Source organism: Eubalaena glacialis, chromosome 10 (genome assembly GCF_028564815.1).
Source record: "Eubalaena glacialis isolate mEubGla1 chromosome 10, mEubGla1.1.hap2.+ XY, whole genome shotgun sequence".
Lineage (NCBI taxonomy): Eukaryota > Metazoa > Chordata > Mammalia > Artiodactyla > Balaenidae > Eubalaena > Eubalaena glacialis.
Genome location: NC_083725.1, coordinates 74,314,670 through 74,341,109, shown reverse-complemented (window position 1 = coordinate 74,341,109; position 26,440 = coordinate 74,314,670). Strand labels below are relative to the sequence as shown.

Genomic DNA, 26,440 nt, shown 5'->3' with positions numbered 1-26,440 from the left:
TGTTGGGCTCCCAGGCCTAATCCTCTGCCCTCGGAGCCTCCCTTCTGCCGTGCAGAGCCCAAGCCCCGCCCCCCCACCCCCCCCACCCCCCCCACCCCCCCCCCAGGGCCCTACCTCCAAACTCAGGAACAAATACTGCCTCTCCCTTCCGGGCAGGTTGTAAGCAGAGGTTCTGCCCCACTCTTGAATGTTGCCCTGGCTAGGCCCTGCCCCACCCTCAAACGTCAGCCCCCACCTGCCTAGGTCCTGCCCCACCCTAAACCCCACCCCCTGCCTAAGTTTCACCCCTGCCTAAACTCCGCCCCCATAGCCAAGGCTTTATTTTATTTTTCTTTTTTCCTCTTTTAGATTGGGGTTCTGTTTTACCTTACTGATTCATTGTTGTTGATTCTTTTATATTTTTATTTTTCCTAATACATCTTTTATTTTTCTGATTTTATTTTATTTTACTTTATTTTATTTTATTTTATTTTTTAAACATCTTTATTGGAGTATAATTGCTTTATAATGCTGTGTTAGTTTCTGTTGTATAACAAAGTGAATCAGCTATACATATATATACATCCCCATATCTCCTTCCGCTTGTGTCTCCCTCCCACCCTCCCTATCCCACCCCTCTAGGTGGTCACAAAGCACTGATCTAATTTTATTTTATTCTTTATACTTCGTTAGTGATCTCTCCTTTTGGTTTGTTGCCCCCCCCCCTTTTTTTCTTTTTTCTGCTGTGGTTTTATTTTACCTTGTTGCAGTTGTTTCAATTATACTTTTATTTTTCCTAATATATTTTTTATCTTTCTAATTTTATTTTGTTTTTTATTCTTTAATATTGTACTGCTCCTTTCTTTCTTTCTTTCTTTCTTTTTTTTTTTACCACTCCACAAAGCATGAAGGATCTTGGTTCCCAGGCCAGAGGTTGGGCCTGAGCTCCTGTGGTGGGAGCTCCGAGTCCAAACCGCTGGACTAACAAAGAACCTCAGACCCCAGGGAATATCAATTGGAGTGAGGCCTCCTGGAGGTCCTCATCTCAGCACCAAGACCCAGCTCTATCCAATTGCGTGCAAACTCCAGGGCTGGACGTCTCAGGCCAAACAACCAGTAAGACAGGAATACAGCACCATCCATCAAAAAAAAAAAAAACGGGGCTTCCCTGGTGGTGCAGTGGTTGAGAATCTGCCTGCCAATGCAGGGGACACAGATTCGAGCCCTGGTCTGGGAGGATCCCACACGCCGCGGAACAACTAGGCCCATGAGCCACAATTACTGAGCCTGCGCGTCTGGAGCCTGTGCTCCACAACAAGAGAGGCCGTGATAATGAGAGGCCCACGCACCGTGATGAAGAGTGGCCCCCACTTGCCACAGCTAGAGAAAGCCCTTGCACAGAAACGAAGACCCAACACAGCCATAAATAATAAATAAATAAATAAATAAATAAAACCCAAAGTTAAAAAAAAAAAAAATGAAATGACAAAAAAATATGTTACAGACGAAGGAGCAAGGTAAAAACCTACAAGACCAAGTAAATGAAGATGAAATAGGCAACCTACCTGAAAAAAAATTCAGAGTAACGATAGTAAAGATGATCCAAAATCTTGGAAACAGAATGGAGAAAATACAAGAAACATTTAACAAGGAGCTGGAAGAATCAAAGAGCAAACAAACAGTGATGGACAACACAATTACTGAAATTAAAAATACTCTAGAAGGAATCAATAACAGAATAACTGAGGCAGAAGAACGGATAAGTGACCTGGAAGATAAAATGGTGGAAATAACTGCCAGGGAGCAGAATAAAGAAAAAAGAATGAAAAGAATTGAGGACAGTCTCAGAGACCTCAGGGACAACATTAAACACACCAACATTCCAATTATAGGGGTCCCAGAAGACGAATAGAAAAAGAAAGGTTCTGAGAAAATATTATAGTCAAAAACTTCCCTAACATGGGAAAGGAAATAGTCAAGTCCAGGAAGCACAGAGAGTACCATACAGGATAAACCCAAAGAGAAACACGCCGAGACACATATTAATCAAACTATCAAAAATTAAATACAAAGAAAAAATATTAAAAGCAGCAAGGGAAAAGCAACAAATAACATACAAGGGAATCCCAATAAGGTTAACAGCTGATATTTCAGCAGAAACTCTGCAAGCCAGAAGGGAGTGTCAGGACATATTTAAAGTGATGAAAGGGAAAAACCTACAACCAAGATTACTCTACCCAGCAAGGATCTCATTCAGATTCGATGGAGAAATTAAAACCTTAACAGACAAGCAAAAGCTAAGAGAATTCAGCACCACCAAACCAGCTTTACAACAAATGCTAAAGGAACTTCTCTAGGCAGGAAACACAAGAGAAGGAAAAGACTTACAAAAACAAACCCAAAACAATTAAGAAAATGGTAATAGGAACATACATATTGGTAATTACCTTAAATGTAAATGGATTAAATGCTCCAACCAAAAGACACAGACTGGCTGAATGGATGCAAAAACAAGACCCATACATATGCTGTCTACAAGAGACCCATTTCAGACCTAGGGACACATACAGACTGAAAGTGAGGGGATGGAAAAAGATATTCCATGCAAATGGAAATCAAAAGAAAGCTGGAGTAGCAATTCTCATATCAGACAAAATAGACTTTAAAATAAAGACTATTACAAGAGACAAAGAAGGACACTACATGATGATCAAGGGGTCAATCCAAGAAGAAGATGTAACAATTGTAAATATTTATGCACCCAACATAGGAGCACCTCAATACATAAGGCAAATGCTAACAGCCATAAAAGGGGAAGTTGACAGTAACACAATAATAGTAGGGGACTTTAACACCCCCTTTCACCAATGGACAGATCATCCAAAATGAAAATAAAGAAGGAAACACAAGCTTTAAATGACACATTAAACAAGATGGACTTAATTGATATTTATAGGACATTCCATCCAAAAACAACAGAATACACTTTCTTCTCAAGTGCTCATGGAACATTCTCCAAAATAGATCATATCTTGGGTCACAAGCCTCGGTAAATTTAAGAAAATTGAAATCGTATCAAGTATCTTTTCCGACCACAACACTATGAGACTAGATATCAATTATAGGAAAAAATCTGTAAAACAAACACATGGAGGCTAAACAAAACACTGTGAAATAACCAAGAGATCACTGAAGAAATCAAAGAATAAATCAAAAAATACCTAGAAACAAATGACAATGAAAACACGATGACCCAAATCCTGTGGGATGCAGCAAAAGCCATTCTAAGAGGGATGTTTATAGCAATACAATCCTACCTCAAGAAACAAGAAAAATCTCAAATAAACAACCTAACCTTACACCTAAAGCAATTAGAGAAAGTAGAACAAAAAACCCCAAAAGTTAGCAGAAGGAAAGCAATCATAAAAATCAGATCAGAAATAAATGAAAAAGAAATGAAGGAAACAATAGCAAGAATCAATAAAACTAAAAGCTGGTTCTTTGAGAAGATAAACAAAATTGATAAACCATTAGCCAGACTCACCAAGAAAAAAAGGGAGAAGAATCAAATCAACAGAATTAGAAATGAAAAAGGAGAAGTAACAACTGACACTGCAGAAATACAAAGGATCATGAGAGATTACTACAAGCAACTATATGCCAATAAAATGGACAACCTGGAAGAAATGGACAAATTCTTAGAAAAGCACAACCTTCCAAGACTGAACCAGGAAGAAATAGAAAATATAAACAGACCAATCACAAGCACTGAAATTGAAACTGTGATTAAAAATCTTCCAACAAACAAAAGCCCAGGACCAGATGGCTTCACAGGCGAATTCTATCAAACATTTAGAGAAAGGCTAACACCTATCTTTCTCAAACTCTTCCAAAATATAGCAGAGGGAGGAATACTCCCCATCTCATTCTACGAGACCACCATCACCCTGATACCAAAAGCAGACAAAGATGTCACAAAATAGAAAACTACAGGCTAATATCTCTGACGAACATAGATGCGAAAATCCTGAACAAAATAGTAGCAAACAGAATCCAACAGCACATTAAAAGGATCATACAGCATGATCAAGTGAGGTTTATCCCAGGAATGCAAGGATTCTTCAATATACGCAAATCAATCAATGTGATACACCATATTAACAAATTGAAGAATAAAAACCATATGATCATCCCAATAGATGCAGAAAAAGCTTTTGATAAAATTCAACACCCATTTATGATAAAAACTCTCCAGAAAGTAGGCATAGAGGGGACCTACCTCAACATAATAAAGACCATATTTGACAAACCCACAGCCAACATCATTCTCAATGGTGAAAAACTGAAACCATTTCCTCTAAGATCAGGAATAAGACAAGGTTGCCCACTTTCACCACTATTACTCAACGTAGTTTTGGAAGTTTTAGCCACAGCAATCAGAGAAGAAAAAGAAATAAAAGGAATCCAAATCGGAAAAGAAGAAGTAAAAGTGTCACTGTTTGCAGATGACATGATACTATACGTAGCAAATCCTAAAGATGCTACCAGAAAACTACTAGAGCTAATCAATTACTTTGGTAGAGTAGCAGGATACAAAATTAATGTGCAGAAATCTCTTGCATTCCTATGCACTAATGATGAAAATTCTGAAAGGGAAATTAAGGGAACACTCCCATTTACCATTGCAATGAAAAGAATAAAATACCTAGGAATAAACCTACCTAAGGAGACAAAAGGCCTGTATGCAGAAAACTATAAGACACTGATGAAAGAAATTAAAGATGATACAAACAGATGGAGAGATTTACTATGATCTTGGATTGGAAGAGTCAACATTGTGAAAATGACTAAACTACCCAAAGCAATCTACAGATTCAGTGCAATCCCTATCAAACCACCAATGGCATTTTTCACAGAACTAGAACAAAAAATTGCACAATTTGTATGGAAACACAAAAGACCCTGAATAGCCGAAACAATCTTGAGAAGGAAAAATGAAGCTGGAGGAATCAGGCTCCCTGACTTCAGACTATACTACAAAGCTACAGTAATCAAGACAGTATGTACTGGCACAAAAACAGAAATATAGATCAATGGAACAGGATAGAAAGCCCAGAGATAAACCCAGGCACATGTGGTCACCTTATCTTTGATAAAGGAGGCAAGAGTATACAATGGAGAAAAGACAGCCTCTTAAATAAGTGTTGCTGGGAAAACTGGACCGCTCACATGTAAAAGAATGAAATTAGAACACTTCTTAACACCATACACAAAAATAAACCCAAAATGGATTAAAGACCTAAATGTAAGGCCAGACAGTATAAAACTCTTAGAGGAAAATATAGGCCGAACACTCTATGACATAAATCACAGCAAGATCCTTTTTGACCCACCTCCTAGAGAAATGGAAATAAAAACAAAAATAAACAAGTGGGACCTAATGAAACTTAACAGCTTTTGCACAGCAAAGGAAACCATAAAAAAGACAAAGAGACAACCCTCAGACTGGGAGCAAATATTTGCAAATGAAGCAACTGACAAAGGATTAATCTCCAAAATATACAAGCAGCTCATGCAGCTCAATATCAAAAAAAGAAACAGCCCAATCCAAAAATGGGCAGAAGACCTAAATAGACATTTCTCCAAAGAAGATATACAGATTGCCAACAAACGCATGAAAAGATGCTCAACATCACTAATCATTAGAGAAATGCAAATCAAATCTACAATGAGGTATCACCTCACACCGGTCAGAATGGCCATCATCAAAAAATCTACAAACAGTAAGTGCTGGAGAGGGTGTGGAGAAAAGGGAACCCTCTTGCACTGTTGGTGGGAATGTAAATCGATACAGCCACTATGGAGAACAGTATGGAGGTTCCTCAAAAAACTAAAAATAGAACTACCATATGACCCAGCAATCCCACTACTGGACATATACCCTGAGAAAACCATAATTCAAAAAGTCATGTACCACAGTGTTCATTGCAGCACTATTTACAATAGCCAGGACATGGAAGCAACCTAAGTGTCCATCGACAGATGAATGGATAAAGAAGATGTGGCACATATATACGGTGGAATATTACTCAGCCATAAAAAGAAACGAAATTGAGTTATTTGTAGTGAGGTGGATGGACCTAGAGTCTGTCATACAGAGTGAAGTAACACAAAGAGAAAAGCAAATACGTATGCTAACACATATATATGGAATCTAAAAAAAAAAAAATGGTTCTGATGAACCTAGGGGCAGGACAGGAATAAAGACACAGATGTAGAGAATGGACTTGAGGACATGGGGAGGGGGAAGGGTAAGCTGGGACGAAGTGAGAGAGTAGCACTGACATATATACACTACCAAATGTAAAATAGATAGCTCGTGGGAAGCAGCTGCATGGCACAGGGAGATCAGCTCGGTGCTTTGCAACCACCTAGAGGGGTGGGATAAGGAGGGTGGGAGGCAGACTCAAGAGGGAGGGGATATGGGGATATACGTATGCTTATAGCTGATTCACTGTGTTATACAGCAGAAACTAACACAACACTGTAAAGCAATTATACTCCAATAAAGATGTTAAAAAAATGTAGAATAATAGCTTTTACATTTGAAAATTGGGAAACATTTTCACTTTAAAATTAAATTAACCTCTTTAATTTCTAGTTTCAAGAATGTATTCCCCCCCAAAAATGTATTATTAGCATTATTTAATTTCAAAATACATACAGGAAACTTGAAATTCTTGTTGCCACTATTTACTTAGTGCATTTGACTTTTAACTGTATAAGTTTATTTTCTGAGTCCTGGTTTGAAAATGATGAAGGTTAAAGTACATTTACAGTTAGGTCACAATTTGAGATTACAGATGCCTCATATGAAAAATGCATATTTTCTAAACTTTTGGTCTATAAACCTCAAAGTCTAATTTACTCTTTTTGATGGACACATGTATGTGGAATCTAGAAAAATGGTACAGATGAACCTATTTGCAGGGCAGGAATAGAAAGGCAGATGTAGAGAATGGATGTGAGAATTAGTTCTTAAGTTAGATCAATGGATTAGTGCATGAAATTTGTTGAAAGCTGTTTCTTTGCAGTATTCTGATGCTTCCTAAATATGTATTTGACATTCACCTTATATTTTTAAAAAAACTTTATTTTGAGATAACAGTAGAGTCATATGCAGCTGTAATAAATAATACAGAGATTCTTTTGGAGTCTTCACCCAGTTTCTCACAATGATAACATTTTTAAAAAATTTATTTTTATTTTTATTTATTTTCGGCTGCATCGGGTCTTTGTTGCTGCGCGCGAGCCTTCTCTAGCTGCTGCAAGCGGGGGCTACTCTTCGTTGCGGTGCACTGGCTTCTCATTGCCGTGGCTTCACTTGTTGCAGAGCATGGGCTCTAGGCACGCGGGCTTCAGTAGTTGTGGCACACGGGCTCAGTAAGTGTGGCTCGCAGGCTCTAGAGCACAGGCTCAGTAGTTGTGGCGCAGGCGCTTAGTTGCTCCGCGGCATGTGGAATCTTCCCGGACCAGGGCTCAAACCCGTGTCTCCTGCATTGGCAGGCGGATTCTTAACCTCTGTGCCACCAGGGAAGCCCGATGATAACATCTTGTATAATCATAGTACAATGTTACAACTGGGAAATTGACATAAATACAATCTGTGTACCTTGTTCAGATTTCACCAGTTTTACATGCCTGTGTGTGTGTGTGTGTGTGTGTGTGTGTGTGTGTGTGTGTGTATAGGATCCCTCCTGCCACAACCTCCTCCCTCTCTCCTCACCCAACCCCTGGCAACCACTAATCTAGTCTCTATAATATTGTCACTTCAAGAATGTTATATGCAAGTCCCTTATTATTTTTCTCCCTACATATGCATGATGTCTGAAAATAAGAACAGCCACAAGAAAAAGGGCAAAGGATTCTTAATGTTTGCTTCTACATTGTTAGATGTTCTAAGGTTCTCTTTGATAGGAAAATAATCACTTTAATGTTTTCTAGGTAGATTACTTTCCCTGGGCATAAATTACAGTTTTCATATTCCAAAATGCTGAGTTACTAAATCTGTGTAGTTGACACATTAAAAAATGCTTTTAATTCAGCTTCCCACTTAACTATCACCTTTTCAGAGAGACTATTTTGATTATTCAAACTAAAGTAGCCCCCAAGTTACTCTTGATCTCATTGTCCTCTTATTTTCATTTTATTGTTTATATATTTGTCTTTCTCTCCCTTTTTACCCTCTTAAAATATAAGCTCCATGAGAGTAGAGACCTTATTTGTGTTTTCCACTTCATGTTTCCAGTGCCCAGAGTGGTACCTATACATAAAATGCTGTTACGGTATGAAATGCATTTCATGAGTCTGAAAACATATATTCTAAGCCCATGTTTTGTTTTGTTTTTTTACTTTGATGATAAATTTTAATTTGTTATGGTGCCCTGACTATGCCTGAGTTTAGGTATATATTGCTGAAGTGTTTGAATCATTTTATGATAATTTAGTCCACCAATGATTTGTTTGGAACATTAAATCTCAGGGAGGTAGAACAGTTCTTTCAAATCCTATTCAGGGTTGTTTAAAGTCATCCAGTAGTCTTTTGTGAATTGATAGAATTCTAGAACATCTAGCACTGGTTTCATTTTATCGAGTTACTCTTAAGAGTTTGGTCTGGCGGCAGATTTCCTGGGATTGAAACCTGTCTCTGTCATTTATTAGCTCTGTGGCTTTGTGCAAATTACCTAACCTCTCTATATCTTGGTTTCATAATCTGTAAAATGGGGATAACATTAGAGCTTATTTTATAGAATTGTTATAAGAATTAAGTGAGACTGTGTTCCACAAGTATTTAGACCATTTCCTGTCACATAAAAGATGTTTAATAAATGTTAGCTATTATTATTCAGTATGAGAAAGTTAATATCTGTTTTATTCACATATCAAGCAGTTGAAATAACACCAATTTGTGGCATACATTTAGTCATATAGTAATGTATCATAAAGTTTTATCTATAATTGGAAAATGGATTCCAGGTTTATTTCCTCTTGTAACATCAGATGGTTTCATGGACATCAAATAGTTTGGAAAGTACTAAAAAAAAAAAAGAAAGCTTAAAAGCCTAGGAACATATACTTTCTTGATTGTTGCTTGTAATTCTTGCTTTGAATGAGAGAGATCACTTCAGAATAGAGACTGTTCTTTTGTTGTCCATGCAAATTATGATCACTAGTATGAATTTGCCAGGCATTGGTTAAATGCCGATAGTGAGAGAATGAGAAGGATTAGGAAGCTACTGCTGTTTGTTTTTAGCTCCCCTTCAGTCCTCCTCTTAGAGTTCTCTCTTTGTCCTCTCCATCTCTGATGCCTAGTTTCTGCTTGCTGCCCTCTGGCACATCATCCTACAAACATTTTCTACACCATCTGCAAATGTTGGTTTGTTACTGATTGGCTAACTCTTTAGATTGAGTTAGTCTCTGTAATATCTCCCTCCCATATAATAGAGTTATAGGAAGTTGCAAAGAAATGTACAGGGAATTCCTATGCACTTTTTACCCATCCTCCTCCAATATTAACATCTTATAACTGTAGTGTAGTATCAATACCAGGAAATTTCTGTACATTTATTGGGTGGGTGTGTGTGTGTGTGTGTGTGTGTGTGTGTATGGTTCTGTAGACCTTTTTGTCACATGTGTAGTTTTTTTTTTTTTAATATTTATTTATTTATTTATTTATTTTTGTCTGTGTTGGGTCTTCGTTTCTGTGCGAGGGCTTTCTCCAGTTGCGGCAAGCGGGGGCCACTCTTCATCGCGGTGCGCGGGCCTCTCACTATCGCGGCGTATCTTGTTGCGGAGCACAGGCTCCAGACGCGCAGGCTCAGTAGTTGTGGCGCACGGGCTTAGTTGCTCCGCAGCATGTGGGATCCTCCCAGACCAGGGCTCGAACCCGTGTCCCCTGCATTGGCAGGCAGATTCTCAACCGCTGCGCCACCAGGGAAGCCCGCATGTGTAGTTTTGTGTAACCATCACTACAGTCGAGATACTGAACTATACCACCACCATAAGGCTCCCTTGTGCTACTCCTTTATAGCCATACCCACCTCTCCTGCTCTGTAACCCCTGACAACCACTAATTTGTTCTATAATTTTGTTATTTCAAAAATGTTATAAACATAGAATCATAAAGTATGTTACATTTTGAGATTGGCTTTTTTCACTCAGCATAATTCCCTTGAGGTTTGTTTCCTTTTTATTGCTGAGTTGTATTCCCTGGTATGGATGTTTAATGGTTCACCCATTGAAGGGCATTTGGGTGGTTTCCAGTTGTTGACTGGTACTAATAAAGCTGCTATGAACATTCATGTACAAGTTTCTATGTGAACATAATTTATCATTTCTTTGGGATAAATGCCCAAGAGTTCAATTGCTGTGTTGTATGGTAAGTCCATTTTTAGTTTTTAAAAAAACTGCCAAGCTATGTTCCAGAGTGGCTATATCTGTAGCCAGCACTGTATACCAGCACTGTATGAGTGGTCTAATTTTTCCACATTCTCGCCAGCATTTGGTATTGTCACTGTTTTTTATTGTAGCCATTCTGATTGGTGATATCTCATGATTTTAATTTGTATTTCCCTAACAGCTGATAATGTTGATCATCTTTTCATGTTCTTATTTGCCATTTGTGTATCTTCTTTGGTGAAATGTCTACTCGTGTTTTTCCTATTTTCTAGTTGGATTTTTTTAAATGTTGAGTTTTGAGAGCTCTTATGTATTCTAGACACAAGTCCTTGTCAGATATGTGATTTGCAAATAGTTTCTCCTAGTCTGTAATTTGTCTTTTTAATCCTTAACAGGGTCTTTCACAGAGCAAAATTTTAAAAATTTTGGTGAAGTTAACATATCAGTTTTTTCTTTTTATCTGTTTTATTTTGAAAAAGCTGGCATTCAGTTTGGCGTTTGTTGAATTTCTTGGTTCTGTGGTGTATAGTTTTCATCATGTCTGGAAAAATTTCAGCAATTATTTATTTTTCTGCCCTCCTTTTTCTCCTTTTGATACTCCATTTATATGTATACTAGATGCTTGATATTGTCCCACAGATCACTGAAGCTCTGTTTTTTTGTTTTGTTTTTTTTTGTGGCCTTTTTTTTTTCCCCTCTCTGTGCTTCATTTTGGGTAGTTCCTTTTTCTGTGTCTTCAAATTAACTGATTTTTCCTTTGTAAGTATCTAATCTGCTGTTAATCCTATCCACTCTATTTTTCATTTCTTGTATTTTTTTATCTGTAGAGATTTCATTTGGATCATTTAAACAGTATCTTCCATTTCTCTCTTAGTCATGTTCATGTATTTCTCTATCCTTTTAAACAGGTACAGCATATTTATAACAGTTATTTTAACATTCTTGTCTGCTAGTTCTATGATCTCTGCATTTTGGGGCCACATTTTCCTGAATCTTTGCATGCCTGCCAGTTTTTAATTGGATGAGAGATATTATGACTTTCATGCTGTTGGTTGATGGATTTAGTTGACTTCCTTGCACGGTGTTGGATTTTGTTCTGGTATGCAGTTAAGTTGCTTGGAGTCAGCTGAAGCCTTTTGAGACTTGCATTTAAGCTTAATTAGGGAAGTCCAGAGCAGCCTTTAGTGTAGGGCTGATTGGTCTCTATTACTAAGATGAGCCCCTTCTGAGAATTCTCTTTGCTGCTCTGTGTATTTTGAGGTCTCTCCATTCTGGCTGGGGTGAACAAGAACTGCTCCCAATCCTGTATGAGCTCTGGGAGTTGTTCTGCTTTTTCTTCTCAAGGCTGCCTCTCCCCTCCATCCCCCAACCCCAGCCACCGCCTCAGCCTTGGGTAGGGTTTTAAAAAAATTAATTTTTTATTGTGGTAAAATACATATGACATAAAAGTTGCCATTTTAAGCATACAATTAAATGGCATTAATTATATTTACAATATTGTGCAACTGTCACCACCATGTGGTTCCAAAGCTTTATCACCCCAAAGAAACTCTGTAACTACTAAGCAATAACTTCCCATTCTCTCCTCCCCCACCCCCTGCTAACCTCTAATCTACTTTCTGTCTCTATGAATTTGCCTGTTTTAGGTATTTCATGTAAGTAGAATCACACAATGTTTGTCCTTTTGTATCTGGTTTATTTCACATAGCATAATGTCTTCCAGCTTTATCTATATTGGGTAGTTTGGGTCTCACACATGCGCATGTCAGCTCTTAGCCAGAGACTCACATGGACCTTTCTGTAAATCTCTGGAGCTCTCTTTTTGTGAGTTTCCTCCTACAACTAAGTTGGACTGCTGGGCTTTTTTTTTTTTTTTTTTGGTTGGGGGGCAGGGGAGGTTCCTCCTCCTTGTACTGCATTCTGGAAACCGCTTCTAGGCAGTAAGCTGGTACAATTGTAGAACTCACTGTGTTTGTTTTCCTTCTCCCAGCTAACACAACCCTGTGTTGTCTGTTGTGTGATATCTGAAAACTGTTGTATCACATATTTTGTCCAGTTTTCTAGCAGTTTAAGGCAAAAGGGTAAATATGTCACCCATTACTCCATCTTGACTGGAAGTAGAAATCTCCAGTGTGTGCATATGTGTGCGTGTATTTTTAACAGCTTTATTGATATATAAGTGACATATAATAAATTGTATGTGCTTAAAGTGTACAATTTGATTAATTTTGATATATGTGTACACCTGTGAAACCATCACCACAATCAAGATAATAAACATATCCATCACCCTCAAAAGTTCCCTCATGCCCCTTTTAATACCTTCTTCCTGCCTCTGTATGCCAACTCCCCATTTCTAGGCAACCCCTGATCATTTTTTTGTCACTAAAGATTAATTTGCATCTTCTAGAACTTTTTGTAATTGGAATCATATAATATGCTTTTTCTGGGTCTGCCTTCTTTTGCTCAGTGTATTTACTTTGATATTCATCCATGTTGTTGTCTGTATCAATCATTTATTCCTTCTTATTGCTGGGCAGTGTTCCATTGTATGGATGTACCACTATCTATTTACCCATTCACCTGTTGGTGGACATTTGGATGTGTGCAGTCTTTGGCCATCACAAATAAAACTACTGAGAACATATTTGTATAAGGCTTTTTGTGGACATATGTTTTTATTTTTCTTTGGTGTATACCTAGGATGTACCAAATTGAATTTCTTGTTCATAGGATAGATGTATGTTTAACTTTATAAGAAAGTGTCAAACTGTTTCCTAAAGTGATTTGTGCCATTTTATATTCTCAGCAGCAACATGAGAAGGTTATTGTTGTTCCACATCCTCCCCAGTATTTGGTTTTGTTAGTCTTTTTAATTTTAACTTTTCTGAAGGGTGTGTAGGAATATCTCATTGTGGTTTTCACTTTCATCCATCTAATGACTAAAGATTTTGTGAATTTTTTCATATGCTTATTGGCCATTCATATATCCTTTGTAAGGTATTGTTCTTTTGTCCATTTTTGTGATGGGTTATTTATGTTTTTTATAATTGAGTTGTAGGAGCTCTTTATAATTCTGGATATAAGTCCTTTGTTAAATATGTGTATTATAAATATTTTCTCCCAGTCCGTGGCTTGCGTGTTCACTTTCTTATTGGTGTTTTTTGAGGAGCAGAAGTTTTTAATTTTGATGAAGTCTAATTTATCAATTTTTCTTTTATTAATAATGTTTTCTATATTCTTTCTAAGAAATCTTTAACTTGTCTGAAAGTCATGAAAATATTCTGTATTTTCTTCTAAAAGCTTTTTAGTTTCAACTTTCACATTTATGCATATCATCCATTTCAAGTTAATGTTTGTATGTTGTGGAAGATAGGAATTGAAGTTAAAATTTTTTTTCCATATGGATATGCAGTTGTTTCAGCACCATTTGTTGAAAAGATTTTTCTAATTCATTGAGTTACTTTGCCACCCTCGTTGAAAATTAGTTGACCTCTGTTCTGTTCCATCAGTTTGTCTGTCCTCACCCCAGTACCACAGTGTCTTGACTACTGTAGCTTTATATCAAGTCTTGAAACCAGCTTTTTTCTTTTTCAAGATTGTTTTGACTTTTCTGGGACCTTTGTCTTTACAGATACATTCTGGAATCAGTTTGCCAATTTCTATAGAATGTGCAGCAAGGTTGAGAATCACAGAACAGACCTTGGTAAATCTATGCCTTGTAATGTTTCTTAGAAGTCATCCTGTGGGCCTTCTCTAGAAAATACTCTTTAGGAGAACTGGGCTTTATTCTATTTGAACTTTAAAATCTTTTAATTTCTAAAAAGGAAACTTATACTAATAAATACTTTTCTTTAGGTCTTTGGGTACATAGGTGCCTTGTGTATTTTGGCATCTTTGGTAGAACTGCATTGTTACTGTTTCAGTCTTAAGAAATACAAGTGTTTTTCTTAGTACGAGAAAAACAAGACAACACAGCAGGCACATCATTGATTAAGTACGTCTACAAAGGATATGTAACAGAATGAGCTTTTTTCCTCTGTAGTATCAGAATTGATCTTCCTTCTGCTACATTATATATTCTAGACAGGTATCAGGGACATATTCAGGGACACAATTTTTATGGCACTGTGCTTAGTGAAATATCAAATACTGTAATGGAGTAGCTTTATTGCTTTTATATTTCCAAATAAACTTGAATTTTCCAAAAACTTCAAACAGCCTATTTTTTGCAATTATCTTCAAATACTATATGCTTTAATAGTGTTACATTTCTTAGTGACTTTAAATTACAGAGAGAATTATATTACAGTAGGTATGGAGTTTTCTAGAATTTACCTAACCATATTGTAGTATTCATTTTTGTAATTATTTCTGAGTTGCAGTTTTACATATATAAGACATTATCTGCAATTTATTACTCCAATTACATAAATTGGTCCTTTTTACTGGCTTGCAGTAAATACATGGAAATGTTATGAATAAGATCTTAGAGGAACTTTTATGTCATTTTAATGGGTTCATGTTTGTATTGAATAACTGAATTGCAACTTTTAATTTCAATTTGGAGTGTTCACAGAATAAAAAATTTGAATTAAATGAATTAGGGCACCTCAGGACAGTGATGGAAATAACTAAGAACTATATTGATTTTATTAGAGTGATCATATTGTTTTATGAGAAAAACAAGCCATTTTGCTCTGGATGACAATTATTTGTGGTAAAGAAGTACCTGGGAATTATAGATCATTTTTCAATTTTATGGGCATTATTTTCAGCTGAAAATAATTACTGATTTGGGCTTTCCTTGGAAAAAGAGGTAGAAATTATATTAACTTTGTAGGAAGTCATTTTTTAGTCGTTAATTAGTATGTTGTTCTAGATGCAGCGGAATATTATTTTTAAAAGTTAGAATTCTGTAATATATGCCCAATCAGTGAATAAGTTGATTGTAGAAAAGTGCTACATGTGTGATTCAGAGAATCTGAGACTAATGGTTAGTGTGCAGCAAGGTACTAATTGTATATGCTGTAGACATTAGGTACAAAAGGAGTCCAAAGCCTGAAAGATCCAGGTGGGCTGAAGCTGCAAGTGTTTTTGGTTTAAAAGAGTATGTGGTATTCTTCATCGTGTTTGCATTGGGACAACAAAAACACTTCCCAGTATTTCCCACAAAGTGTTATCCACATACAGTTCACTTGCTTCTGAGTTCCCCTGTGTTCTGTTATATACAGGCATAGCTCATGCATTTCTGAAAATGGGAGGACAAACTGAGCTGATGCTCTACTAGTATGTTACAGCCTAATCCCTAAAGAAGTGTGTTCCTACCAGGACTCTTTCACTTTTCTTCATATCCTCTGAAATTATGATTTGCCTCCAGCCATAATCCCTCCTATAATAGCTACAGATAATAATGACCAATAATTTTATATCACTTAACTTTGTAGCACAATGTTCTATATACTTTTCATATATTGACTCATTTACTCCTCATGTCAGCCCTATGAGGTGGGTAATATTATTTTTCCCATTTTACAGGTGAGGAAACTGAGACACACATTACACAGCTAGAAAGTAACAGAGATGAGCTATGAACCAGTCTCTGCTTTTACTCTATTCTATTCTGCATAGCTTGAATTGATTAATAAATCCCAAGTAAATTTTATTCAGTGTTTTAAACATCATTTAAATAATGTCATAAGTTAGACAGCTGTAACTCTATTAGAGCTCTGTCCAAGAAGCTTGTTCAGTAATTTCTTTACTTTCCACTAGAGGGCAGTCTATCACCTAGTTTTTTATGTATATTATCTATCAATACTTTCTGTTCTTAGAAGTACAAAATTTCAAGTATACTAAGTTAAAGAATTATGCTGTGAAAGAGACTTGGGCAATAGAGTAATTTTTGAATTATAAATATAATCAAAGAGTCATCTTTGTAGTAGTAAAAGCATACATGACTATTACAAGACCCAGAAGACTCAATAGATTGTATTTGCAGAATTTAATCAAGATGTCCTGTGAGATGATATCCAGCATAGAAAAGGCTAATGACCTTGACCTTTCTTTATTGCCTCTAAACTAACCACACATTAAACATTAAACCAAACTTGGGTTACTAGTACTCCAAATTCCCTTTCTTGATTCATTTAATTCAATCAAGGACTTAGACTATAACCTGAGAGTAATGAGATAGTGAAATTATTTAATGTTCCCTAATAGACACTCTCTGGTAATTTTAAAGCAGTATAGGTCTAAGATTTTTTTTTTAAAGTAGCCTAGAGACTTTTGTTTCTCATCTTTCTAGTTTTCAAAATAGTTAAGGTATTGAGTTAAGATGCAGAAACCAAGAGTCTTCATTTAGAAGCAACATTTTGTGGCAACTTCTGTGATTGTAAAAGGGGAGAGTCACATTTTGGAGGGATCAAATATAGTTATTTTGGGAGTTTAGTGTGGTCCTGCGTACAGAGTGATTTATCAGTTGATCAATGATGTTAGTTATATGTAAGTTAATGGTTCTGGCTACTGTAGGTTAAATAAAGCCTTTCAGGCAGCCTTCAAAGTAATGGAAACAATCTGACTTGACTTCAGATTTGTCACAGTGGAAATGAAAGGCAACATGCAGAAGAGGAGGCCGGGGAGGGAATACACAGCAGGGGTGAGTCAGCAGTGTTTATAGGTCTGGATAGGTAATAAGTTAAGTCCAAGGATTGTTGGTAGAGTGAGGAACAACAGAGTCCTGTAGATAGAGATAAATAGGCAGAAGCAGACAGGATATTGGGGTTCCAGGTAGACAAGTTGCATCTGAGACCAAAGACTTCTTCAAAGGCAGCAGAGAAGAACAAAAGAACATGAAGGTAAGGATTTATGATTTCTAATTCTAACAGTACCTTTCCCTTATTGTGTACTATTGTGTGTCAGATACTGTGCTAAGACACTTTATGTCTCATGTTCTCTTTATAATAATCTTATTATACAAACAAGATGGCTGAGGCTCAAAGAGTTTCAGTAACCTGCCCGGAGACATATAGCTTGTAAATAGTAGAACTGGGATTTGAACCCAGGGCTTTGTGACTCCAGCTATGAAACTCTGCTTCCTGATGCAGAAGGTTTTTTTTTTTTTTTCTGCCCCAGTTTTATGCTGCCTGCAGTGTAGGGATGCTCATAGGCTTACTTCCAGCGGGAAATTAACCCCACAGGTAAACCCCAATTACAACAAAAGTAGAGGGTTATAACTTCCAGGGAGATGGGGGTGGGGATAGTTTTGTTAAAAATGTGAAGTTTTTTAACCTTTGCCTATAAATCACAGTAAAACCTATATTCTTTATGTGGCAGTGATTAGATGGTGGTGAATCTATCCTTTGTACTTCTCACTACTTTGTTGTTTTTTTTTTCCCTCTCCTAAAATCCACTAATTATCTTACTAGGTGTTCTTTCTGTTGCCTTGGTTTTTCATAAATGACACTCCTGGAGGTGCCCTCTCAAGGACTTTCTAGAGTCTTAATAAGAAGAGTAGTGGGCCAACCTAAAAGGAAGTTTAGGGATCACTAATTTGGTCTGTCAGTATACTTTTGTCACTTTATTTTTATACCTGCAGGCAGCAGTGCTTCTGAGACCTTTTAGTCCTTTAAAGATAGCTTTGATCCTAGATCTCTTTCTGCTTGGGATATGTTTTTGAAGGGATGAGGACAGAATGTCAGCTTTCTTCTCCCAAAGGCACCCGTTGCTGAATTTCCCCTATAATCTAGGGCTTTCATCATTTCCTCCATGTTGATGGTGGCACTAGACCTGGGGAATAGCATTTATCTTTTGTTTTTTGACCTAAGTGACTGGTAAATGGTGAAAGGGCCATCAGCTAAGAATGCTTTTAATAAGGCCCTCTTTTCTTATGGTCTAGCCAGGGTCTATCTATGGTCAACTGTAAAAGTATTTCCTAAGTTCTCTCACTTTTTTCATCTGAAGTTGCTTGAAGGTGATACTTAAGAAGAGTACATCCACTTGCTGTACAAGGGCAAGCAAATGGAAAGTTCTTTTCTTTATATAGCTTTTAATCTCTTGGGTAAAACTTTGATTTATTTTGACAAAATAACACAGAATCCTTAACCTAGCAGTATAATGTAACACTAAATCCATAAGTGCCAGAATTCCCTTCTAAGCCTTTAGCAGAATTCTGTAAGGCCAAAGTGTCTGCTTTCTTCCAAGAGACTTTTGGGATTGAATTTACTCATCCCTTGAATCCTATGAATGCCCAAAGTCAACTTACTCTTCTACTTGCTATATCATAGAGAAGGAAGACGTTTGATGGGAATTCCCTACAACTAAATCTATAAACCTACTTGCACCTGCACCCACCCACTCTTCCTCAGATAACTTCCCAACTGGCTTTCCTACTCGTTTCCACTCTTGTTCTCTTACATCCTACAACTAAAGTCATATTTTACAAATACAAATCTGGTCATGTCACTCTTAAAGCTTAATTATTACCTCGCATTGCTCTTAGGATAAAGCCTCAAATACTCAAGGTAGATTACAAAGCCCTATAGGAGACAGCCCCTTGCCTACCTCACCATCTTTGACTGTCAACAGCGTAGCCCTTCTTCACAGTCCAGCCATACTGACCCTCTTTAATTTCCTCAAATCTTCCAAGTTTCTTCCTGATCCTTCTTTTGGAATGCATTCTTTACAACGAGATAACTGCTTGTTGTTCTTCAGATCTCTGCTCAAGTGTCACTCTTTGAGAGAAATCCCAATGTAGTCATATCTCTTTTAATTATCAAGTTAATTGCATTATTTTCTACATGCTTTTATTGCCAGAAAGGTCAGTATCTCCCTTTTGAGGACTCTCCCTTCACTTTGTGTGTTGTCTAAGAGCCTAAAGGTTCATGTACCAGTTGGGGAGTGAACTGGAAATCTGGTAAGTACAATATAGCTGTTGCTGAAAAAGACTGTTGATGTTGAAGATGGTCCTGCACAATTATCTATTACACTGTGATGACCTGCTCAGGTTGTAGAATGTATCATTAGTTTACATTCATTTACCCATTGTTCCTCTGAGCATAATCTTGTATCATGGTGATTATAGGCTGGGCTAGAGTCACCTTTCCTCCATAAACCCTTAGGCTGGCTTGAGCTTGGGTCACCAACTCAGACAGCTCCTGCCTAGCAAGTACTCTTTTGGTGACATTTGCATCCCTTCTTGACAGAAGACTTTGCTAAGTGCCATGTCAGGTTTATCCCAACAGTTTTCCCTAACTTTGAATACCAAGGAATACTCCCAGAAGGCCAATGGGCTTTGCACACCAAGAAAAAAGGTAGTTATTTTTAAGTTGGACCCCCCCAAGAAAGGTCCTATTATACCCAGTTATAGGGTACGTCCTCATCTTGCAATCTGTCACTAAGGGAGGCAACTTACGTGACATCACAAAATAAATAAAATTAGCCACAAGGAGGTTTTTGACTCTCCCCATACTGAGAAGCAACTCAGGGAGTTTCTTTCTTTCTTTCTTTCTTTTTTTAAAAAATATTTATTTATTTATGGCTGCATTGGGTCTTAGTTGCGGCACGCGGGATCTTTCGTTGCAGCGTGCGGGCTTCTCTCTAGTTGTGGTGCGTGGGCTCCAGGGTGTGTGGGCTCTGTAGTTGCAGCACGCGGGCTTAGTTGCCCCACGGCATGTGGGATCTTAGTTCCCCTACCAGGGATCGAACCCGCGTCCCCTGCATTGGAAGGCGGATTCTTTCTCTTTTTTTTTTTATGATTTTTTTTTTAACATCTTTATTGGAATATAATTGCTTTACAATGGTGTGTAAGTTTCTGCTTTATAACAAAGTGAATCAGCTATACATATACATATATCCCCATATCTCCTCCCTCTTGCGTTTCCCTCCCACCCTCCTTATCCCACCCCTCTAGGTGGTCACAGAGCACAAAGCTGATCTCCCTGTGCTATGTGGCTGCTTCCCACTAGCTATCTATTTTACATTTGGTAGTGCATATATGTCCATGCCACTCTCTCACTTCATCCCAGCTTACCCTTTCCACTCCCTGTGTCCTCAAGTCCATTCTCTACGTCTGCATCTTTATTCCTGTCCTGCCTCTAGGTTCTTCAGAACCTTTTTTGTTTTTGTTTTTGTTTTAGATTCCATATATATGTGTTAGCATACAGTATTTGTTTTTCTCTTTCTGACTGACTTCACTCTGTATGACAGACTCTAGGTCCATCCACCTCCCTACAGATAACTCAATTTCATTTCTTTTTATGGCTGAGTAATATTCCATTGTATATATGTGCCACATCTTCTTTATCCATTCATCTGTCGGTGGGCACTTAGGTTGCTTCCATGTCCTGGCTATTGTAGATAGTGCTGCAATGAACATGGTGGTACATGACTCTTTTTGAATTATGGTTTTCTCAGGGTATATGCCCAGTAGTGGGATTGCTGGGTCATATGGTAGTTCTATTTTTAGTTTTTTAAGGAACCTCCATACTGTTCTCCATAGTGGCTGTATCGATTTACATTCCCACCAACAGTGCAAGAGGGTTCCCTTTTCTCCACACCCTCTCTAGCATTTATTGTTTGTAGATTTTTTGATGATGGCCATTCTGACTGGTGTGAGGTGATACCTCATGGTAGTTTTGATTTGCATTTCTCTAATGATTAGTGATGTTGAGCATCCTTTTATGTGTTTATTGGCAATCTGTATGTGGAAGGCAGATTCTTAACCACTGGACCACCAGGGAAGTCCCAGAGAATTTCTAGCTAAATAACTTAATCCATAACTCTTGGACCCTCTATTTAATCTCTGCTTTAACAACCACTTTTTTACTCACTTATTGATCTATTATCCTTGTGATTATTTGCTTAGGTGTTTGTCTTCCTCACTGTAACTATTTACAAGGAATAGTTACAGTGAGGAACTGTTTCTGCTTTCTTCATTGATGTATCTTTAGCGCCTCTCAGAGTGTCTTGCACATAGTTAACATTCCATGCATGTTTGATGAGTGAATGGATTGTAAGTTTTCCAAAGTAGAATTTTAATAGTAACTATTACTTCTAAAAATTCAGAAAGTCAGTGGAGGGCCCTGAATGCCCCATCCTTTGAGGTTTACACATTGGGGCAGGCCATGTGAAAAATTGGAAAATCCTCAAGGGAGCCAGTTCCATATCTTAGAATAGAGGGAGAAATAAGGCTAAGGGAATGGTACCTTTTTATGCCTGACTTCTAATGTATAATGAAGTGAGGGGGAAGAAATGACAATGAGCTTTGTAGAAGTTGACCAGAATCAAATGAACAGAAATGAATAAACAATAAATTAGCAAACCAAAGTTGGCTAAACTGCTTTACTCTAAGCATACATTTCAGATTCAGAATTATTTTGGGAAACAGAAATTCTGGAAAAATACATCTATAGTCACTTAAATAATTTGAAGAGAACATAATATTTTTAACAATTGGGATTAAGGAAAACAGGGCAGTCACTCACTAGTGTGAATCATGGGATGTGAGACTTTGGAGCTGTTGGCTGTGTTTCCTGCCTCGTGAAGGAAGCGAGTCTGTCTGTGGTGGTAAGAGCCAAGTTAACACGTAGAAGAAATAAAAGATGAGAGAGACACTCCTGGTAGATTAATAGGCCTGGTGGTGTTGGTGGTCAAGTCTGTGGTTCTAGTTATCCCTGAGGGCCAGCTGCTCTTTGGAGTTATATGAGGTACTCTAGTGTCCTTTCAGTATATTCCTTTTATATAGGCTATTTCAAGTTAAGCTTCTCCCATAGGCTTGCAACTAAAATTTCTAATATAATACAAATAATAAAGATAGGCAGAGAGGATCCAACATATGCATTGTTGGTGTGCCTAATAAAGAGAGCAGAACAAATGGACAGAAAATATTTAGGTATATAATGGAGGAAAAAAACCTTCAGAGATGAAGGAAATTTATAATTTGTAGATCAAAAGGGCACACAGTTCCAAGAAAAACTGAGACAGGATGATCAATACCAGGTAAGTATATAATAGCAAAGTTAGTGTACTACAAGGTTAAGAAAAGGATCTTATAGGCTTACAGGCAGAAAAAGCAAGTTACCCAAAAGGGGGAAAATCAGATTGGCCTCAGATATCATGGTAGCAGTTAAAGCCAGGAGGCAGTGGAGCAGTGTCTCTAGAGCTTGGTGGGATACATGTGGGCAGACTTGATACCTAGTCAAGCAGTGGTTTATGTATAAAGGTAACAAATGATATTTTCAACCATTCAAGGATCTAGTTCCCAACAAACTGCCTCATGAATAAAATTAGTCTGTTAAGTGGTAAATAAGGAAAAAGAACTTGGGAGTGGAGAAGCAGATCTATTAAAGGATTGGCAGGGTATGTGGAATCCATTTAAATATGGAACTAAGTCAAATCTAAATAACTGCATATTATGAAAACAGAAATAAATGTAAAGGCTATACAATTATTAATGAAAAAGGAATTAAATAATAAATATAAGGTGGGGAAGAAAGAAGAGGTAAAGTTATGTATAAGTATGTGAACTCATTTTTCTTAGTGGAGAGACAGAGAAAATCAGTAGGTACAGCTTAAAGTTGATGAATTTACTGGTCTGAGTTGAAATCTTGACACTGCCACATACCAGCTGTGTAACCTCAGATAAGTTTAAACCTCATCTGTAGTCACAGAATCTTCATCTGTATCATGATGATAATGACACTACCCGCCTACTAAGCTTGTTGTGAGGATTAAATGCAATAATGTATACGAAGTGCTTAGAACAGTGCCTGGCCCTGAGTAAGCATTCAATAAAAATTACTTACTATTATTAATTATTTTAAGGAGAAAATATGGGCAAAATAGTTTTATAATCTTAGGACAGAGGTCTTCTTAAGTATAACTCTAAACCCAGAGACGATTAAGGAAAAGATTAATAATTTGACTTCATAAAAAGTAAGGGCCTTTGCATGGCAAAATCACCATGATAAGAATCAATGAACAAATACACAAGTGGGGAAGAATAATTGCAAAATATTTGACAGAAGAAGGATTGATGTTGTTAATATTCAGGGATCACTGCTAAGTCAACAAGAAAATATAAGCAACCCTGTATAAAAGTGGGTAATCGATATGAACAAACATTTTACAGAAAAATAAAAATATTAAAAATTTGAGAAGGTACTTAGTCTCACTTATAATTAAAGAGGTAGAAATGAAAATGGGATGCGATTTTTCATTTATCGATTTGACAAAGGTGAAAAACTGAAAATATCTAATGGTGAAAAGGATTTAATAAAATAGGCATTCTCATATCCTTTCTTGAAGACAATTTGGCATTTATCAAAATTATAAATGTTCATATATTTTATCTCTGCAGTTCTTCTTCTAAGAATATATTCTACAAATATATTTATCCTAGAGTACAAAGATATATGTAATAAGATGTTGTTTTATAACATTGCTTATAATAGAAACAATGTGGGAACAATTTACTTGACTATTGATATGAGTTTGTTAAATAATTTAAGGTGCTTATATACCTTGGAATATTATATAGCCACTAAAGCAAAAGTTGTATATATATATATTACTGATCATGGAAAAATGGCTGGGCTATAATATTTAGGGGAAAAGTAAGTTATATGAGAATATAGTATGGTCTTATTTGCTAAAAATAATACATAATTTATTCTTACATATATGAATAGAAAATTTCTAGAATATTACATGAGAACCATTAAAATTAGTTCTTTCTCAGGTGAGGGATGGAGATGCTGTTGACTTTTGGTACACTCTTGACTCTTCCAATTTTTTGTTACAGCAATTATCTTCTAATTTGATAGTAATTAAAAACAAACAAAAATAATCTTTGACTAGTGGTGACTGGTGACTATGTTACTTTTGAAAATGGAATTTAATATTTTGGGGCTAAAATTATTTTGGATAAATAGCAAAACAAATCAAGTAAGCTCAACTAACATTTATTTAATGAAAATTACGTAAGCCCCTAATTTTTATAAAGCACTGACCTGAGTGCTCTTGATGCTCACAAGCCTGTGGAATAGATAATGCTTTATAAATGCTGTAAGTAGAGGCTCAGACATTTCTCCTAGAGGTTGGGTTTTCCTAATTAAAACAAAGTGAAGTGGTACCTGTTCACAGATACTATTTTCACTACATGACAATTGTTATGATAACCAACCTAGAAACTAGCACCAGGGGCAAGAACAATGCTGTTGCTAAGGTTTGTGAACTATGCCAATGTGTTGGCTTTTGTGCCTTCGTTATCATAGTAGTGACTGCTGAAGGCCAAGAGAAAAATGTGAGAAGGTGTGTTAATGATAATAGTGATGATGATAGGAAAAGAAGATCCTAATTTCTGAGTAAAAACTAGATTTGATCAAATGCTATATTTACCAGTGATGTTAAGATTTTATGTCACTATATACTTATTGCTTTAAAGGCAATGATTTTATGAAGAAGATTGTACTTTCATGGAGCCAAGCAGACTCCAACGTTTTCTAGAGTTTGGCCATATGATTTATACAGATCTATTTAGGAATTGTGACTTTTTTCTATTAGAGACTCTGTGATTCTTCAAAATCTTGTGAGCTCAAGACATTTGAGCAATGGGAAATGATTGCAGTATCAAGTTGGCATTGGTTGTTTAATTCTAAATATCCATAAAGTCAGTTCTGCTATCAATGCTTGTTTTGAAAACTTGAATTTGTTGCAACACGATTGATATATTAGGAAGCAATTTGAGCATAAGTACATTTCATGTTTGCTTATGTATGATTTTGTCAGCAAGAAGCACCAGGTGAACACAGAATATTGCACCCAGTTGAACCGAGCCATATAGGAATACACAAAATGGACACATATACACACACCTGGAATATCTACCAGCTCCCTCAGTTCACTGTGTGCTATGGGCCACACCCACCCACAGCTGCTGTTACACCTTTCCCTGTGATTTCAGATAACCTTCTTTCCACCACTTAATTAATTCACAAGCTACAACCTTTCAAATGTTCACATCCACAAGCAAACTTCAGGTCTTTTTCAAGATAAGTTGCCATATTTATGTATTTTCCTAACCATTTAACATGTGTGAAACTATGCTACCATTTGTATTGGGTTCCTATCTTGTGTGTGTGTGTGTGTGTCTCTGACAAAATTTTTGAGTGTTGTGTCCCTAACTGCATTTTCTCTGTAAGGCCTATGTTTTCTATTTTGTGATTTTTACATATTGTAGTGATTTTGGGGAATGCAGGTGTCTCTTTATAGCAAAACTAACTACCTCCTTGAACAAATCTCTGCTGACCTTTTTTCATTTTAAGTTTGGATAGTGCATCTGGTTTGCAAAATTTAGTTGCACAAAGAGCCCCAAAAGAATGATGGAAATCATGCTTTCCCTTTGTTCTAGGAGCTCCATTGTACCAAGTTAGCTCAGCATTTCCAGAGTTCAGCCAACTTCTTTAGTTCCTTACTGATAGTTGGTTAGGCCTTCCTAGTTCACGTATACTAATGAATTGGGTGATTTTTCTAAATTTTTATAAGGGCTGCATCTTGTCATAAGGTCCCAAATGCCACATGTTGAACTCCTTTGGACTTCTCCAGACCTCTGTGACTCAAGGTTCATTACATTGCTAATCTTCTATGAGTTTATTATTATATGAAGAAAACCTTATACCACATTTATGGCCTGGAGATCAAAGGTACAAGTAGCATGTGATTCAAAGCCACGTATTTATTAATGTGGAAATGAATTATTTGTGAAGAAGCTTAACCATCTTTTTTTGAGGGTTTTATCTACTCCAGTGATGATTTAGGTTAACATAAAATCTTTCCTGTTGAATGCTGAAGTTCTCTTTGAGGTTCTGACGTGATATGCATGGATCAAGGAGTCACCTCAAGTATGTGATCACCTTTTTTACGTGACTTATAATGCTTACTTTGTACTCAGATTCTGTTCCTTATTCCAGTTCATTTAGTAGTTGCTTTATTAATTATTTCTGTAAGA

The 26,440-nt window shown here is 36.8% G+C and overlaps 1 protein-coding gene across 7 annotated transcripts in view; it reads left to right on the top strand.

Moving 5' to 3' along the window:
• Nucleotides 1-26,440, top strand: part of STK33 (serine/threonine kinase 33) — a 184,673-nt gene that overhangs the window by 20,886 nt on the left and 137,347 nt on the right. The gene's annotated exons all lie outside the window — the stretch shown is intronic.